A 19,499-nucleotide genomic window follows, 5' to 3' on the forward strand; every position below is an offset into this window, starting at 1 on the left:
GCGGAGCAATGCAGCATGTGTGCGTGCAGTTCTGCCCAACTCTTTTGGACCCCATGGACTGTAGCTCTCCAGGCTCCTCTGTCCATGGGATTTCCCAGGCAAGAATACTGGAGTGGGGTGCCATTTTCTTCTCCAGAGATTGGACTCATGTTTCTTGTGTCTCCTGATTGACAGGTGGATTCTTCACCACTGGTGCCACCTGGATGCTGAAGCAAACCAACGGATCTATATTTTGATGTTTTCTATGAGGTAGCATGGACATTTAACCACATTACAACCTAGTTTAGGGAAAATCTCCAGTCTTAAATAATATTGCAAAAGAGCTTAGTTAAAGAGTTGCAGTTCTTCAGCTAGTCCTCAAAATACACATTGTGCTCATATGTTGCAAGAAAATTGAACCATTTTGATGGAATCACAAAACAGAGCATACATTTCATTTCTGTTTTGTCCAGAATAAAGATGAAGGTTTCTTCCTGATCGCTGAGCCTTTGCTATTTGCCTCTGATTTTATTCTTCAACTGATAGCAAGTGTAAATATGATGTCAGAGAGATTATAATAAGCATTTAATTAGACCACTATCAAAGTACTAAAGTATTCAAGCGATGTGAATAGACATGTTTTTATCATCTTTTAGACTCTTGTGATCATTTGGGAAATTTTACTTGTCATTATTAAATAACTAATTGTAGAGAAAAAGATTATCTAGAGACTGTTAATAAAAAAGTAGATTTGACTAAATGAGGTGATTCACTTGAAGATGATATTCAAGTATGTCATATTCTCTCTGTATATCTACATTATGCATAGAAACAGGAGATTAAATTTGACTCTGAAAATATGTGTGTGTGTGTATGGTCTTCCCAAGTGCCTCAGTGGTAAAGAATCTGCCTGCCAATGAGGGAAATGTGGGTTGGATCCTTGCATTGAGAAGATCCCTCGGAGGAGGAAATGGCTATCCACTCCTGTATTCTTGCCTGGAAAATACCATGGAAAGAGGAGCCTGGCAGGCTGCAGTCCATGGGGCTGCAACAGAAATGGACACAACGTAGCGAATAAGCACAACACATTGCATATATATATATACACACACACACACACACACACGTGCTGCTGCTGCTGCTAAGTTGCTTCAGTCGTGTCCGACTCTGCGACCCATAGGCGGCAGCCCACCGGGCTCCCCCATCCCTGGGATTCTCCAGGCAAGAACACTGGAGTGGGTTGCCATTTCCTTCTCCAATGCATGAAAGTGAAAGTGAAGTCACTCAGTCATGTCCGACTCTTAGCTACCCCATGGACTACACAGCCCACCAGGCTCCTCCGTCCACGGGATTTTCCAGGCAAGAATATAACTGTAATTTATGCATGCGTGCTAAGTCGCTTCAGTTGTGTCTGACTCTTTGTGACCTCATGGACTTTAGCCTTCCAGGCTCCTCATCCATGGGATTCTTCAGGCAAGAATACTGGAGTGGGTTGCCATTCCCTCCTCCAGGGGATCTTCCCAGCCTGGGGATTGAACCCACATCTCTTATGTTTTCTACATTGGCAGGCAGATTCTTTATCACTAGCGCCACCTGGGAAGCCCAACTATAGTTTGGTAGACCTCAATAGCACACAGAGATATTTGGGGCGACACTGGCATTTAACATAGAGGCTTAGCGCTCAAAAACGGCACTGTGCAAACATTAATACAGCCTGTCATTTGCCAAGGGAAATACTTTTGTGAGCCTCATTAATTTAATTGGTCCCTGTCATCTAGTTAGAAAGCAAAGTGTAGAGCATTTTCTGACAAAACCAAAGATGGTTAAAAGTTCTATTAGGTTGTGCAGCACTTGAGAAATTTTGAAGTTAAGAAGGAACTTGAATTGAGAAAATGGAATTCAGCACTTGGTACCACCTGCTCCTCTCTCTACCCCATCTCTTATGTGGTGAATCATACAGCTTTTAAATAAAACAGAACAGGAACTCTTAAATGAGTCACTAACTCATGTCTGACTCTTTGTGACCCCATGAACTCCTGCCAGGTGCTTGCTCAGACTCAGGTCCGTGAGTCGGTGATACCATCCAACCATCTCATCCTCTGCTGCCCTCTTCTCCTTTCGCCTTCAATCTTTCCCATCATCAGGGTGTTTTCCAATGTCAGTTCTCCACATCAGGTGGAGAAAGTATTGGATCTTCAGTTTCATCATCAGCCCTTCCAATGGATATTCAGGGTTGATTTCCTAACCCACCAGCCTCCTCTGTCCATGGAAATTCCCAGGCAACAATCCTGGAGTGGATTGCCATTTCCTCCTCCAGGGGATCTTCATGACTCAGGGATTGAAGCTGTGCCTCCTGTTTGACAGGTGGATTCTTTACCAGTGAGCCACCAAAGAGGCACTTAATATAAAAATCTTGCGCTATTCATCTCTTCCTTTTAATTGCACGAAAGCACTTGTTATCTCTTGAAGTGCAGCTGTGCTCTGTATCAGCTGCCCTGCGGTGTTCCTCTACGCTGTCTCCATCCTCCTCACTCACGAATCAGTGCAGGGCTTCCTGTGCCTCTCTCAGTGGGTCTTTTGAACATTCAAATGTCTTTTCTTCGCTCGCTGTGTTCTCAGTGTCACATTGTACCCTCCCCACCCTTGCATGGAAGAGCCTAGGAAAGCCTAATCAACTTTTTCCTCTGCTTCTGCCCCTACTCATCAAAGTCCTATGCAGTTTGCAGACAGTTGTTTGGGTGCTTTGAGGAAGCTCACTTGGAGTTGGCCTCTGGGGAAGAAGGGCTACAGCAGCTGTTCGGGGCAGTATTTGCCATCCCAGCTGCAGGGCGTGAACGTTCTTCTGAAGGAGCCTGAGGTCTTCTTACGTCAGCCTGGCTCCTCGAGGTCCAGCCGCATGGCAGCGATTCACACCCCCCTCCAGTGCCTACAGTGTTCTCTGCACTTTCCATTCTGTTACTGATTCATCTTCTTCTTTTTTTTTTTTTTTTATCAAGAGGTTCACCATTACCTGCTAGAATAGGAATCAACAAACTACAGCTGTGGCTCAAATCCTGATACCATCTAAGTACAGCCCCAAAGCTAAGAATATTTTTTGTACTTATTAATGGTTGCAAGAGATGGAAAGAATACTTCATTGTATGTGAAAATGATACGATACTCAAATGTCAATGCCCATAAACATGGAAGCAGAGCACGCTCGTATGTTGACGTCGGTGGCTCCTTTCTCGTTGTCATGGCAGAGTTGAGCAGTTTTGATAGAGACTATATGGCCCCCCAGTCTCTAAAACGATTCCTTCCTCGTCTTCTCAGAAAGTTTTACCAAACCCTACCCAGATGACTCAGTGCTAAGAAATCTGCCTGACAAACTGGAAATGTGGATTCATTCCCTGGGTTGGGAAGATCCCCCAGAGAAGGAGATGGCAACCCAGTTCAGTATTCTTGCCTGGGAAATCCCATGGACAGAACAGCCTGGTGGGCTACAGTCTGTGGGGTCGCAGGGTCGATGCAACTTAATGACTAACTGACTACCACATCCTAGAAGAGTTAGAACACAGGGATGGAGATTTTAGAGTATGTTATTTCAGGCCAGCCCTTTAGGAGCTTCGAGGTTTGGTATGGCGAATAGAGTTCCCTTAGAGCCACCTGGGACTGAAAGGGTGAAATAGTGAGCCTTCACAAGAAGCTCAGGCTCCAAACTATTTTGATAGAAATGACAACTATAATTTGGGCTTCCCTGGTGGCTCAGTGGTAAAGAATCCACCTGCAATGCCGAAGATGAAGGCGATACGGGTTTGATTCCAGGATTGGGAAGAGCCCCTGGAGAAGGAGATGGCAACTCACTCCAGTATTCTTGCCTGGGAAACCCCATGGACAGAGGAGCCCGGCAGGCTACAGAACATGGGGTTGCAGAGGGTTGGGCACAACTTAGAGACTAAACAACAACTGCAACTTACTCGCAGCCGCTTCTGTCCTCAGCCACGTCGTGTGGGTGAGTATGGAGCTGGAACAGCGATCTGGCAGCTAACACACGTGCCCTACTGTGACAGGTTAATAGACTTCCAGGGCTTTGTTTCCTTCATCTGTAAAAGGAAATCTTCAAATTAAATAGTGTCTTTCATTTTTTTTCTTGTTTTAAAAATTGTTATGAAGATTATACAATGAATACCAACCTTCAAAATTTTAAGTTTCAAGCTAGTTGTTGAATTCAAGTTGCAAACATTTGAAAAAAGGATAATTCTGTATCAGTTAAGCAGCTCATACTGTGAAAATTTTGTTTTTGTCTCTAAAATACCTCTTCCACCCTGAACCACCTGGCACCGTTTAACATGAAACATTTCTCTCTGAGAGAACCAATATCCTGAAACTCAGCAAAGTGTGGACCAGATCCGTACAGTCCATGAACTTCGTATCTCTCTAGATGATTCCTGCTGTAGGGGACAAGTGATGCCGCTGAACCTTTCCACGGACACAATCTGTCCCCGATTCTATTAAGCCAAAGGTTGCATTCTCCTTTCTAAATCAGTTAAGACTTGTAGAAAAATTTGAACAACAACAACAAAAAATTGTGGTTAATTGCCCTCATTAAGGGAACACTGAGAGCTCCCTTGGGTCACTAGAGCATTTTCTTTGCATTATAAATGCTTTACCCCTAAGTGAAAATACAGGCTGTTCCGCTGAAACATTCAAGCTGTACCCTATTCCAGGCTGCCTGTGGATTTCCAAAATGTGGTAAACAACTGCTCTAGTTGGAAAGACGTGTTGAGTCCTCTTTCCATAGACTGTCATCTGCAAGTTGCCCCTTCGCTTTGTTTAAGAGGCCTTGCTGAAAATGTACCTGCATGGGCGGTCATCAAGTTCTTTTGGTGTAGCAAATGGTCTCTCCACTGTAAATTACATTTTCTCAGAGATTGACTGTGCCCTATTTTCTCTCTTGTTTGCAGTCAAAAGTTGGCTTAGTCGTTCAGCTCCTTCTTTGTTGATTAGCTGTAGACGTGTGAGCTTGTCTTGAATTATTCAAACAGATTTTCCTTTTTTGTTATAAAGCTTACCAGTGGTAGGAAAGTTCAATCCAACATCAAAGACCAGCTGCTGACCCTTTTAAGGATGCTCCCTTTGGGCTCCCTGTGTTCACACGTCACTGCAGGTGAGGCCATACCTGCAGCTTAATTTTCGGAATACTTGGGTGACTGGTCTATTTACTCTCTAGGAAAACAATTGCACCATCAGCCTGGACAATCTCTCCCATGATTTTACAGTCCTTGCAACCAAGGAAAATTTAGCTTTCTCTGCCCATTTAGTGAAAGGTTACAGTTTTTCTTTTCTTACTCTAGCCAAGTTTTCTATCCAAACAGGGCAATGCCATGGTTTTTATATCGTGACTTGAACTGCTCTAAATAGAGAATCTTTACGCGGTTAAATATCAAATGTGAGATAAGTGTTGGTTGTCTCCATGCTTTTCTGCCAGACATTATCTTGAGGAACCGTTATGCTTGACAGCCATTATAAGGAATGTTAGCAGACAGGGAATCTGTCTCTCTGCTACCAGTTAACACAGAATGGCTTTGGATGGCCAGACATCTGCTTGGTGCTGTTCTTACTTTTCTTTCTATTTCTGGGAATTTCCTTAGAATGTTTCTGTCAAATCCCTAAGAAGAATCCTGGAGTGGGTAGCCATTCCCTTCTCCAGGGGATCTTCCCAACTCAGAGATCAAGCTTGAGTCTCCTTCATTGTAGGCAGATTCTTTACCATCTGAGCCACCAGGGAGGTCCCTTCACTTCACTCTGCTTGATAACCATTATAAGGAATTTAAAAACACAGGCTACTTTCCTCTCTGCTAACAAGGCAGAACGGTTTTGGAGGGCCAGACATCTGTTTGGTGCTGTTCTTAAACTTTTCTTTCCATTTCCTGGAATTTCCTTAGGATGTTTCTGTCAAATCCCTAAGAAATGCTTTCTTAGTCATAGAGAGAACTCATCTGTAAAGAAAACCCAGAAGGAATTGATGAAGAATTCATTTCCCATCTTCTATATAAATTTAGGACTTTAAATATTTGATACAGAGAATTCAGTTTTCTGTGGACCACTAGGAACTCAAATGGCTCTCCCAGGAATGATGCTTCAACTGAACACTATTTGCACACCCTCATTGCTCTCTCTTCAAATTCATCATGTGGTGGTTATGGATATGGAATGGAATTAATGTGAAAATAGTGGAGGAAATTTACTTGAAGCTGTCCTTGAAATTCTATCTTCCAAGCAGTCTGAGACTATGTAGCCAACAAAATCACTTAAAACTGTACTCAAGAAAACTCAATAATTGTCCAGATAACTGTCAAGAAAGACTCTCAGGCATGATACAGGGAGGGGAGCTCAGGCTGAGCCCCTCCTACTTCCTACATAGAAAAGGCAGAGTTGAGAGTTCAGAGAGGTCAAGAAGGTGAGAGTTTTCAGGACAGATGAGCAGAAAGTACCATAGACAACACTCCAACAACCTTCATAGAACCCCCTTTGAACATTCAGCAAAGTGCTAATCACCACATGTGTGTAAGAAAAGTGCTCAAGGTCCAAGAAAAAGTCATCCTGAAAGATTACAGGAATGAATATCTAGCACTTACAAAAGGCTGTGAATATTGCCTGTGCAAGCAGCCATGGAAATTCATAGTTTTGTGGGTTTGAGTAAAGAACTAAGATCCTCTCTTAGTAGAAGGGAATGATAAGCCCTACCCTGAACTTCACTCTGATCCCACTAAACAAATCTTAAAGGAGTAAAAAGTTCTCAAGATTATATATCATATGTTCAAAAAGTTAGGTAGAAATATGGTAGATATGCGAAGATAAACACTGAAGTTCTAGAGATAAAACTGCAATGTGTGAGTTGAAAAACACACTCGATGACATTAACAGTGATTAGACATTGATGGAGAAAGACATTGCATTTTAGACATAGGAGTGGAAATTATTACATAACACACAGACACAAACACGGATGTATAATGGAATATTATGCAGCCATAAAAAGTGAAATCTTGCTATTTGTGACAAACTGGATGAAACCAGAAGGTATTATCCTTAGTGAAATATACCAGACACAGAAAGAAAAGTACTGTATGTTTTTACATATATGTGAATTCTAAAAAAAACAAAATAAAAAAATACAGCTAAATAGACTCACAGATCGCAAACTTGTAGTTACCAAAAGGGAGAGTGGAATGAGGAGAAAAATAGAAGGGGATTAGAGGTACAAAGTACCAGCTGTAAGGTGAATAAATGACAACATATAATGCACAGCACAGGAAATATAGTATCTTACAAGAATTTGTATTGAGCATAGTCTTTTAAAATACCAAAGTACTATATTGCATGCCTGAAGCTAGTATAATATTGTAAATCAACTATACCTCAATAAAAAATGTCAAATACAGAAAAAATGCATTATGGTAAAGCTATCAGTATTCAAAAGAAAATTTAAGAGGTGACAGTAGCATTAGAAAAAGTGAATTTAACAACAGAATGATGCCAGTGATTTTAAAAGTCATTTCATAATGAGAAAGCAGTCAATTCAGGAAAAGCACAATGATAGTAAGCATATTTGCATCTAATAGTAGAGCTTCAAAACACATGAAAAGCATTTGATAAAACAGCAATAACAGTGTTCAAATTAGCAATTACATTCAGAATCTTCACTACATTTCTCAATAATTGATAGAAGACATAGACAAAAAATCAGAAAGAAAATAGAGAAAAAAAGCAATGCTGCCAATCCAGTTGAAATTCAGACAAATCCACCCCTAAACAGTACAACAGTATGTTAAAGCACCTGTCCATCAAACTACACGATATTCTGAGCTATAAGACACATCTCAATAAACTTAAAGACATTTAAGCAGTATAGGGTGTTTTCTCTGACCATAATGACATTATTAGAAATCAATAGCAGAAAAATCTTTAGAAAAATCATCAAACATTGAAATGACCCATGATCAAAGATGAATTTCTGAAAAGCTAATTTGAAGTACTTCGAATTGAATGAGAATAAAAATATAGTATATGAAAATTTGTGGAATTCCATTAGAGTTTATGCTAACATTTATAGCAATAAATACCTATATTAGTAACAAAGAAAAGTGTCAGATCAATAACTTCAGCCTCTACATTTATAAATTACAAAAAAGAGATTAAAAGTAGATAAGAAGAGGAAAGAATAAAATAAAGACAAGACCAACAATAGATAAAATACAACAGAAAGACAATAGAGAAAATCAATGAAACCTAAAGTGGCTTGTTTCAGAAAATCAATAAAATTGGTAAACTTCCAGCTAGAATGATTAAAGAGAGAGAAAAAAGAAGACAAAAGTTGCCATTATCAAGAATGAGAGATGTGATACCAACAGATTCTAAAACTATCCAAAGAATAATAAGAAAATGAGCATCTTTATGGCAATAAATTTGAAGATTTGAATTCAATGCACAAATTCCTTAGAGTACATACATTAGCCAATCTCATTTAGGAAGAAACAGATTATTTAAATAGTTGTATATCTATTAAAAAATGAATGCACAGTAAAAATCCTTCTTACAGTAAAATTTATAGGCACAGGTTTCGCTGTGCCTATAGGTTTCGCTGGTAAATTCTATTGAATGTTAAAGAAAGAATAGCTATTCTGCATAAGTTTTTCCAGAAAATTTATGAATAAGAAATGTTTCCAACTCACAGTATGCTACCAATATGATCCTAGTATGAAAAACAAATGGTAAAAACATTGCAAGGAAAGAAAAGTTTAGACCAATGTCTGTCATGAACTGTTTAAAATTTTAGCAAAATAATCCATACATATTTGGAGAGATTAACATGCTATGACCAAGGAACTTAACCTAGAATCCAAGACTAATTTAATTTTTTCCAAATCAACCAATTTATTTTACCATATGTAATTGTTTCCTAATGCATTTAATACATTTAATATGCTTAGAGTCACTTAAAACATAACCCATATACTAAAGTGCATTCTACAAGTCAGAAGTCCAGCTTAGGGCTCTGCATGATTCTTTAAAAGACATTATTAACTGTAATTTCATTTGAGTTTAAAGTGGAAAATAAATGGAATTTCTTTGAAGTTTTATGTTTAAAGGGATTCAGTTGTCAGTAGCTATCACTTTTACCACATTTGTTTTCATTTTTATTTTTCTTAATTTGTATTTCACTTTCTCTTTGGCTGAAAGTCAAATAAGTGAATGTTTTTCTTTAAAATTTCTTATAGTATGATTAGACAATTACTTTCTCTAAAACTGCTCATGATTATTTAAATGTCTGTTATTTAAAGGATAGCTTGACTGGCATAAATTTTTCAATTCACATTTTGTCTTTTTCAAATTTATTTATTTTTAATTGGAGGATACTTGTTTTGCAATATTGTGTTGGTTTCTGCCATACATCAACGTGAGCCAGCCACAGTAGACTTACGCCCCCTCCCTCCTGAACCTCCCTCCCATCTCCCACCCCTCTGAGTTGTCACGGAGCACCAGGTTTGGGTTCCCTGCCTCATACAGCAAATTCCCACTGGTTCTCTATTCTACAGATGGTAACGCATGCTTCCATGCTACTCTTAATTCATCCCACCCAGTCCTTCCCCACTGTGTCCACAGCTCTGTTCACCGTGTCTCCGTCTCCATTGCTGCCCTGCATATAGGTTCATCAGTAACATCTTTCTAGAGTCTATATGTATTCATTAGCATATAAATTGTGTTTTTCTCTTTGTGACTTACTCAACTCTGTGTAGTAGGCTCTAGATTCATCCACCTCATTAGAACTGACTCAAATGCATTCTTTTTGAGTGGGTAATATGGTTGGGCAATATTCCATGACATATATTCTTTATCCATTAATTCTTTGGAATTTATCCACAATTCTTTATCCATTAATCTGTTGATGGACATCTATGTTGTTTCCGTGTCCTAGCTATTGTAAATAGTGCTGCAACGAATATTGGGATGTGTGTGTCTTTTAATATAATTTTTTACAAATAGAGTTCAGAAATTCCTTGAATTGTCTTCAGTTCAGTTCAGTTCAGTTCATTTGCTCAGTTGTGTCTGATTCTTTGTGACCCCATGGAATGCAGTACACCAGGCCTCCCTGTCCATCACCAACTCCCAGAGTTCACTCAAACTCATGCCCATTGAGTCAGTGACACCATCCAATCATCCCATCCTCTGTCATCCCCTTTTCCTCCTGCCTTCAATCTTTCCCAGCATCAGGGTCTTTTCTTTTTTTATTTTTTATTTTTATTTTTACTTTATTTTACTTTACAATACTGTATTGGTTTTGCCATACATTGACATGAATCCACCACAGGTATACATGCGTTCCCAAACTTGAACCCCCCTCCCACCTCCCTCCCCATAACATCTCTCTGGGTCATCACCGTGCACCAGCCCCAAGCATGCTGTATCCTGCGTCGGACATAGACTGGCGATTCGATTCTTACATGATAGTATACCTGTTACAATGCCATTCTCCCAAATCATCCCACCCTCTCCCTCTCCCGTGAGTCAGCTCTTTGCATCAGGTGACCAAAGTATAGGAGTTTCAGCTCAACATCAGTCCTTCCAATGAGTATTCAGGATTGATTTCCTTTAGGATGGACTGGTTGGATCTCCTTGCAGTCCAAGGGACTCTCAAGAGTCTTCTCCAGCACCACAGTTCAAAAGCATCAATTCTTTAGTGCTCAGCTTACTTTATAGTCCAACTCTCACATCCATACATGACTAATGGAAAAACCATAGCCTTGACTAGATGGACCTTTGTTGGCAAAGTAATGTCTCTGCTTTTTAATGTACTGTCTAGGTTGCTCATAACTTTTCTTCCAAGGAGTAAGCATCTTTTAATTTTATGGCTGCAATCACCATCTGCAGTGATTTTGGAGCCCCCAAAAGTAAAGTCTGACACTGTTTCCACTGTTTCCCCATCTGTCTGCCATGAAGTGATGGGACCGGATGCCATGATCTTACTTTTCTCAATGTTGAGCTTTAAGCCAACTTTTTCAGTCTCATCTTTCTATTTTCATCAAGAGGCTCTTCAGTTCTTCTTCACTTTCTGCCATAAAGGTGGTGTCATCTGCATATCAGAGGTTATTGATATTTCTCCCAGCAACCTTGATTCCAGCTTATGCTTCATCCAGCCTGACATTTCTCATGATGTACTTTGCATATAAGTTAAATAAGCAGGGTGACAATATACAACCTTGACAGACTTCTTTTCCTATTTGGAACCAGTCTGCTCTTCCATGTCCAGTTCTAACTATCACTTCCTGACCTGCATATAGGTTTCTCAAGAGGCAGGTCAGGTGGTCAGTTATTCCCATCTCTTGAAGAATTTTCCAGAGTTTATTGTGATCCACACAGTCAAAGGCTTTGGCATAGTTAATAAAGAAGAAATAGATGTTTTTCTGGAACTCTTGCTTTTTCAATGATCCAGTGGATGTTGGCAATTTGATATCTGGTTCCTCTGCCTTTTCTAAAACCAGCTTAAACATCTGGAAGTTCCTGGTTCATGTATTGTTGAAGCCAGGCTTGGAGAATTTTGAGCATTACTTTGCTAGTGTGTGAGATATCTACTACTGTGGGCAGGAATCCCTCAGAAGAAATGGAGTAGCCATCATGGTCAACAAAAGAGTCTAAAATGCAGTACTTGGATGCAATCTCAAAAGCGACAGAAAGATCCCTGTTCGTTTCCAAGGCAAACCATTCAATATCACAGTTATCCAAGTCTATGCCCCAATGAGTAACGCTAAAGAAACTGAAGTTGAACGGTACTATGAAGACCTACAAGACCTTTTAGAACTAACACCCCAAAAAGATGTCCTTTTCATTATAGGGGACTGGAATGCAAAAGTAGGAAGTCAAGAAACACCTGGAGTAACAGGCAAATTTAGCCTTGGAATGTGGAATGAAGCAGGGCAAAGACTAATAGAGTTTTGCCAAGAGAATGCACTGGTCATAGCAAACACCCTCTTCCAACAACACAAGAGAAGACTCTACACATGGACATCAGCAGATGGTCAACTACAAAATCAGATTGATTATATTCTTTGCAGCCAAAGATGGAGAAGCTCTATACAGTCAACAAAAAAAAAAGACCGAGAGCTGACTGTGGCTCAGATCATGAGCTCCTTATTACCAAATACAGACTCAAATTGAAGAAAGTGGGGAAAACTGCTAGACCATTCAGGTATGATCTAAATCAAATCCCTTATGATTATGCAGTGGAAGTGAGAAATAGATTTAAAGGCCTAGATCTGATAGATAGAGTGCCTGATGAACTATGGAATGAGGTTCGTGACATTGTACAGGAGACAGAGATCAAGACCATCCCCATGGAAAAGAAATGCAGAAAAGCAAAATGGCTGTCTGGGGAGGCCTTACAAATAGCTGTGAAAAGAAGAGAAGTGAAAAACAGGCAAAAAAGAAAGATATAAGCATCTGAATGCAGAGTTCCAAAGAATAGCAAGAAGTGATAAGAAAGCCTTCTTCAGCGATCAATGCAAAGAAAAAGAGGAAAACAACAGAATGGGAAAGACTAGAGATCTCTTCAAGAAAATTAGAGATATCAAGGGAACATTTCATGCAAAGATGGGCTCAATAAAGGACAGAAACGGTATGGACCTAACAGAAGCAGAAGACATTAAGAAGAGGTGGCAAGAACACACGGAAGAACTGTACAAAAAAGATCTTCACGACCCAGATAATCATGATGATGTGATCACTAATCTAGAGCCAAACATCTTGGAATGTGAAGTCAAGTGGGCCTTAGAAAGCATCACTATGAACAAAGCTAGTGGAGGTGATGGAATTCCCGTTGAGCTATTTCAAATCCTGAAAGATAATGCTGTGAAAGTGCTACACTCAATATGCAAGCAAATTTGGAAAACTCAGCAGTGACCACAAGACTGGAAAAGGTCAGTTTTCATTCCAATCCCAAAGAAAGGCATTGTCAAAGAATGCTCAAACTACTGCACAATTGCACTCATCTCACACGCTAGTAAAGTAATGCTCAAAGTTCTCCAAGCCAGGCTTCAGCAATATGTGAGCCGTGAACTCCCTGATGTTCAAGCTGTTTTTTTTTTTTTTTTAATTTTTTTTTTAAACTTTATTTTACTTTACAATACTGTATTGGTTTTGCCATACATTGACATGAATCCACCACGGGTGTATACAGGCTCCCAATCCTGAATCCCCCTCCCACCTCCTACCCCATATCATCTCTCTGGATCATCCCCATGTACCAGCCCCAAGCATCCTGTATTCTGTATCAAACATAGACTGGCACTTCATTTCTTACATGATAGTATACATGTTTCAATGCCATTCTCCCAAATCATCCCACCCTCTCCCTCTCCCTCAGAGTCCAAAAGTCCATTATATACATCTGTGTCTTTTTTGCTGTCTTGCTTCCAGGGTCATCATTACCATCTTTCTAAATTTCATATATATGTGTCAGTATACTGTATTGGTGTTTTTCTTTATGGCTTACTTCACTCTGTATAATCAGCTCCAGTTTCATCCATCTCATTAGAACTGATTCAAATGTATTCTTTTTAATGGCTGAGTAATACTCCATTGTGTATATGTACCACAGCTTTCTTGTCCATTTATCTGCTGATGGGCATCTAGGTTGCTTCCATGTCCTGGCTATTATAAACAGTGCTGCGATGAACATTGGGGTACACGTGTCTCTTTCAATTCTGGTTTCCTCAGTGTGTATGCCCAGCAGTGGGATTGCTGGGTCATAAGGCAGTTCTATTATTTGCAATTTTTTAAGGAATCTCCACACTGTTTTCCGTAGTGCCTGTACTAGATTGCATTCCCACCAACAGTGTAAGAGGGTTCCCTTTTCTCCACATCCTCTCCAGCATTTATTGCTTGCAGACTTTTGGATCGCAGCCATTCTGACTGGAGTGAAATGGTACCTCATTGTGGTTTTGATTTGCATTTCTCTGATAATGAGTGATGTTGAGCATCTTTTCATATGTTTGTTAGCCATCTTTATGTCTTCTTTGGAGAAATGCCTATTTAGTTCTTTGGCCATTTTTTGATTGGGTCGTTTATTTTTCTGGAGTTGAGCTGCATAAGTTGCTTGTATATTTTGAGATTAGTTGTTTGTCAGTTGCTTCATTTGCTATTGTTTTCTCCCATTCAGAAGGCTGTCTTTTCACCTTGCTTATAGTTTCCTTTGTTGTGCAGAAGCTTTTAATTTTAATTAGGTCCCATTTGTTTATTTGTGCTTTTATTTCCAGTGTTCTGGGAGGTGGATCATAGAGGATCCTGCTGTGATTTATGTCGGAGAGTGTTTTGCCTATGTTCTCCTCTAGGAGTTTTATAGCTTCTGGTCTTACATTTAGATCTTTAATCCATTTTGAGTTTATTTTTGTGTGCGGTGTTAGAAAGTGTTCTAGTTTCATTCTTTTACAAGTGGTTGACCAGTTTTCCCAGCACCACTTGTTAAAGAGATTGTCTTTACTCCATTGTATATTCTTGCCTCCTTTGTTGAAGATAAGGTGTCCATAGGTGTGTGGATTTATCTCTGGGCTTTCTATTTTGTTCCATTGATCTATGTGTCTGTCTTTGTGCCAGTACCATACTGTCTTAATGACTGTGGCTTTGTAGTAGAGCCTGAAGTCAGGCAAGTTGATTCCTCCTTTTCCATTCTTCTTTCTCAAGATTGCTTTGGCTATTCGAGGTTTTTTGTATTTCCATACAAATCTTGAAATTATTTATTCTAGTTCTGTGAAAATACCGCTGGTAGCTTGATAGGGATTGCATTGAATCTGTAGACTGCTTTGAGTAGTATACTCATTTTCACTATATTGATTCTTCCAATCCATGAACATGGTATATTTCTCCATCTATTAGTGTCCTTTTTGATTACTTTCATCAGTGTTTTATAGTTTTCTATATATTGGTCATTAGTTTTTTTAGGTAGATATATTCGTAAGTATTTTACTCTTTTTGTTGCAATAGTGAATGGAATTGTTTCCTTAATTTCTTTTTCTGCTTTCTCATTAATAGTGTATAGGAATGCAAGGGATTTCTGAGTGTTAATTTTGTATCCTGCAACTTTACTATATTCATTGATTAGCTCTAGTAATTTTCTGATGGAGTCTTTAGGATTTTCTATAGAGGATCAGGTCATCTGCAAACAGTGAGAGTTTTACTTCTTCTTTTCCAATTTGGATTCCTTTTATTTCTTTTTCTGCTCTGATTGCTGTGGCCAAAACTTCCAGAACTATGTTGAATAATCGCGGTGAAAGTGGGCAACTTTGTCTTGTTCCTGACTTTAGGGGAAATGCTTTCAATTTTTCACCATTGAGGATAATGTTTGCTGTGGGTTTGTCATATATATGTTTGCTGTGGGTTTGTCATGTATAGCTTTTATTATGTTGAGGTATGTTCCTTCTATTCCTGCTTTCTGAAGAGTTTTTATCATAAATGGATGTTGAATTTTGTCAAAGGCCTTCTTTGCATCTATTGAGATAATCATATGGCTTTTATTTTTCAATTTGTTAATGTGGCATATTACATTGATTGATTTGTGGATATTGAAGAATCCTTGCATCCCTGGGATAAAGCCCACTTGGTCATGGTGTATGATCTTTTTAATGTGTTGTTGGATTCTGATTGCTAGAATTTTGTTGAGGATTTTTGCATCTATGTTAATCAGTGATATTGGCCTGTAGTTTTCTTTTTTTGTGGCATCTTTGCAGAGATCAAATTGCCAACATCCGCTGGATCATGGAAAAAGCAACAGAGTTCCAGAAAAACATCTATTTCTGCTTTATTGACTATGCCAAAGCCTTTGACTGTGTGGATCACAATAAACTGGAAAATACTTCAAGAGATGGGAATACCAGACCACCTAACCTGCCTCTTGAGAAATCTGTATGCAGGTCAGGAAGCAACAGTTAGAACTGGACATGGAACAACAGACTGGTTCCAAATAGGAAAAGGGTTACGTCAAGGCTGTATATTGTCATCCTGCTTATTTAACTTATATGCAGAGTACATCATGAGAAACACTGGACTGGAAAAAACACAAGCTGGAATCAAGATTGCTGGGAGAAATATCAATAACCTCAGATATGCAGATGACACCACCCTTATGGCAGAAAATGAAGAGCAGCTAAAAAGCCTCTTGATGAAAGTGAAAGAGGAAAGTGAAAAAGTTGGCTTAAAGCTCAACATTCAGAAAACAAAGATCATGGCATCCGGTCCCATGATTTCATGGCAAATAGATGGGGAAACAGCAGAAACATTGTCAGACTTTATTTTTCTGGGCTCCAAAATCACTGCAGATGGTGATTGCAGCCATGAAATTAAAAGACGCTTGCTCCTTGCAAGAAAAGTTATGACCATCATAGATAGTATATTCAAAAGCAGAGACATTACTTTGCCGCCTAAGGTCCGTCTAGTCAAGACTATCATTTTTCCTGTGGTCATGTATGGATGTGAGAGTTGGACTGCAAAGAAGGCTGAGCGCCGAAGAATTGATTCTTTTGAACTGTGGTGCTGGAGAAGACTCTTGAGAGTCCCTTGGACTGCAAGGAGATCCAACCAGTCCATTCTGAAGGAGATCAACCCTGGGATTTCTTTGGAAGGAATGATGCTAAAGCTGAAGCTCCAGTACTTTGGCCGCCACATGTGAAGAGTTGACTCATTGGAAAAGACTCTGATTCTGGGAGGGATTGGGGGCAGGAGGAGGAGGGGGCGACCAAGGATTAGATGGCTGGATGGCATCACAGACTCGGTGGACGTGAGTCTGAGTGAACTCTGGGAGATGGTGATGGACAGGGAGGCCTGGTGTGCTGTGATTCATGTGGTCGCAGAGAGTCAAACATGACTGAGCGACTGAACCTAACTGTGTGAGATGAGTGCAATTGTGCGTTAGTTTGAGCATCCTTTGGTATTGCCTTTCTTTGGGATTGAAATGACAACTGACCTTTTCCAGCTGAGTTTTCCAAATTTGCTGGCATATTAGTGCAACACTTTCACAGCATCATGTTTTAGGATTTGAAACAGCTCAACTGAAATTCCATCAGCTCTACTAGCTTTGTTCATAGTGATGCTTCCTAAGGCCCACTTGACTTCACATTCCAGAATGTCTGGCTCTAGGTGAGTGATCACACCATCATGATTATCTGCGTCATGAAGATCCTTTTTGTACAGTTCTGTTTATTCTTGCAACCTCTTCTTACTATCTTCTGCTTCTGTTAGGTCCATACCATTTCTGTCCTTTATTTCACCCATCTTTGTTGAGATTTTCCCTTGGTATCTCTAATTTTCATAAAGAGATCTCTAATCTTTCCCATTCTATTTTTCCCTCTATTTATTTGCACTGATCACTGAGGAAGTCTTTCTTATCTCTCCTTGCTATTCTTTGGAAATCTGCATTCAAATGGGTATATCTTTACTTTTCTCCTTTGCTTTGGATTATCTTACTATTTCTTTTTTTCCTGTATCATTCTCTCCTTTGTCTGCATCTTTTCCTCATCTATCTATAGATTTGTCTCTTTTTGTACCAGGATTTTCCTATCATTATGTCCTGAACTATTTGCTTGTACCCTTTGTGAATTTCTCAGTCTACCATCCAATCTCTGTATTAGAAATCATTTTATATTTATGTCCTCTGCCATTCCATAGCACTTACTTCTTCTAACTTGCCATATTCCTGGGCGTGTTTATTGTGTTTCTCTTCTTATTTCTACAGCAGTTTTCATCTCTATAATGATTTTTTATATTTTTTTCATTAGTTCCTCATCTCTGCTGGTTTATTTTTCCTTCCCATATCTTACTTTCTCAAGGCCTTTTTCCTTGATGATGAACATGAATTTTTTTACATTTTATTTATGATTGAATAGATCTATTTGCTTCTTATTCTGTCTCCTTTGCTAATTTTTTCATGATATATGTTCTTCTTTGGCCTTTTAGTAAGTCACCTTCTCACACCAATGTCTTTTTCATACTCCATTTCATAAAGATCCATTTGTTATATTTACATTTTCAAAGTATGCTTTGCCAATGTTTAGCTTTGCAACTAATGTAATGGTCATTTGGAAGTTAGCTAATTCTTGAGCAATTTCGATCTTGTGAAAGTTTCCAAATTTTATCATTTAGTATCAAAGAGCTCAGATGCATTTATATCACCAGTGGATTCGTCAGAATGGTCTTTGAATATTGAGAAGCTGTTGAATTCTTAAGTGGTGGATATAATTTTTCCACAATTTTGAATTTTACATGAAAGCTTGAACTGTATCATTAACTACAAATGCAGTCAGTTGTTTTTGTGTATGTAATAGGCTCACTTTTATCATTTTTTTTGACAAAATATCTGTCGAACACATGTCTGACTAATCATAGTTTGTCAGTCTTTCAAATAAAACTGATGTAGTGAAGAAAGCTAGTAGTCAAGCATTTCCTTTTGCAAATGAAGTAAGGACATGAGTCCTTCTCCTAAGGACAGCTATCCTTCAGCATCTACTAGATGTACTTAATCCAAAAAATCCCATATCTCATTTCCTTAAACAGATTATGTTTAAACAACATGTAAACAAGGGTTGAAATTTAACAAAATTAATAATTTTTACTGCTCCTGTGTGAATATTCTTAGATGAGCATTGCTTCTTTTTCCCATTGATGTTGTCATGAAAAATATAACTGGAGGTTCACTTTGGTGACATGGCCTTGATTCATGCTAAGCTACCAGGAATTTTATCCACTGCTGCTTTTTCATCATCACTGCAAATGTTAATGGGAGCAAAGGCAACTGACAGCTCAGTATTGTTATAAAAGCAGTTTTGACTTTGTGCACCATTGAGAAGGCCTCAGAGAGCCCCAGAACTATAATGAATTTCCTTAAGAACTACTATATTAGCTAAAGTTGAACAAGAAACAAATCAAATTGTTATCAATGATTGACTTGTGGTGGTCCCATTAGGAGTAAAAAGAAGTCAATCCATGAATACATCTCTGTTTTTAGGTTTTTCAACTCATATATTACTCTAAAAAGTTATTTTAAAAGCTCAATAAGGAGAAATAAATAAGAAAAGCAATTATAATAATCATTATTAATTTGTTTTAGGTCAAGACATAATTATATCCTAACTATTCTGATGGAGAAGGCAATGGCACCCACTCCAGTACTCTTGCCTGGAAAATCCCATGGACAGAGGAGCCTGGTAGGCTGCAGTCCATGGGGTCGCTAAGAGTTGGACACGGCTGAGCAACTTCACTTTCGCTTTTCACTTTCATGCATTGGAGAAGGAAATGGCAATCCACTCCAGTGTTCTTGCCTGGAGAATCCCAGGGACGGTGGAGCCTGGTGGGCTGCCATCTATGGGGTTGCACAGAGTTGGACACCACTGAAGTGACTTAGCAGCAGCAGCAGCAACTATTCTGATGCCTGCTTTAAGGTAATCTCTATTTTAAAATAATTATCTATAATCAATCAGTGCTTTAAGATAAGGGATTTA

Source organism: Capricornis sumatraensis, chromosome 13, assembly GCF_032405125.1.
Source record: "Capricornis sumatraensis isolate serow.1 chromosome 13, serow.2, whole genome shotgun sequence".
In the NCBI taxonomy this organism is placed as follows: Eukaryota; Metazoa; Chordata; class Mammalia; order Artiodactyla; family Bovidae; genus Capricornis; species Capricornis sumatraensis.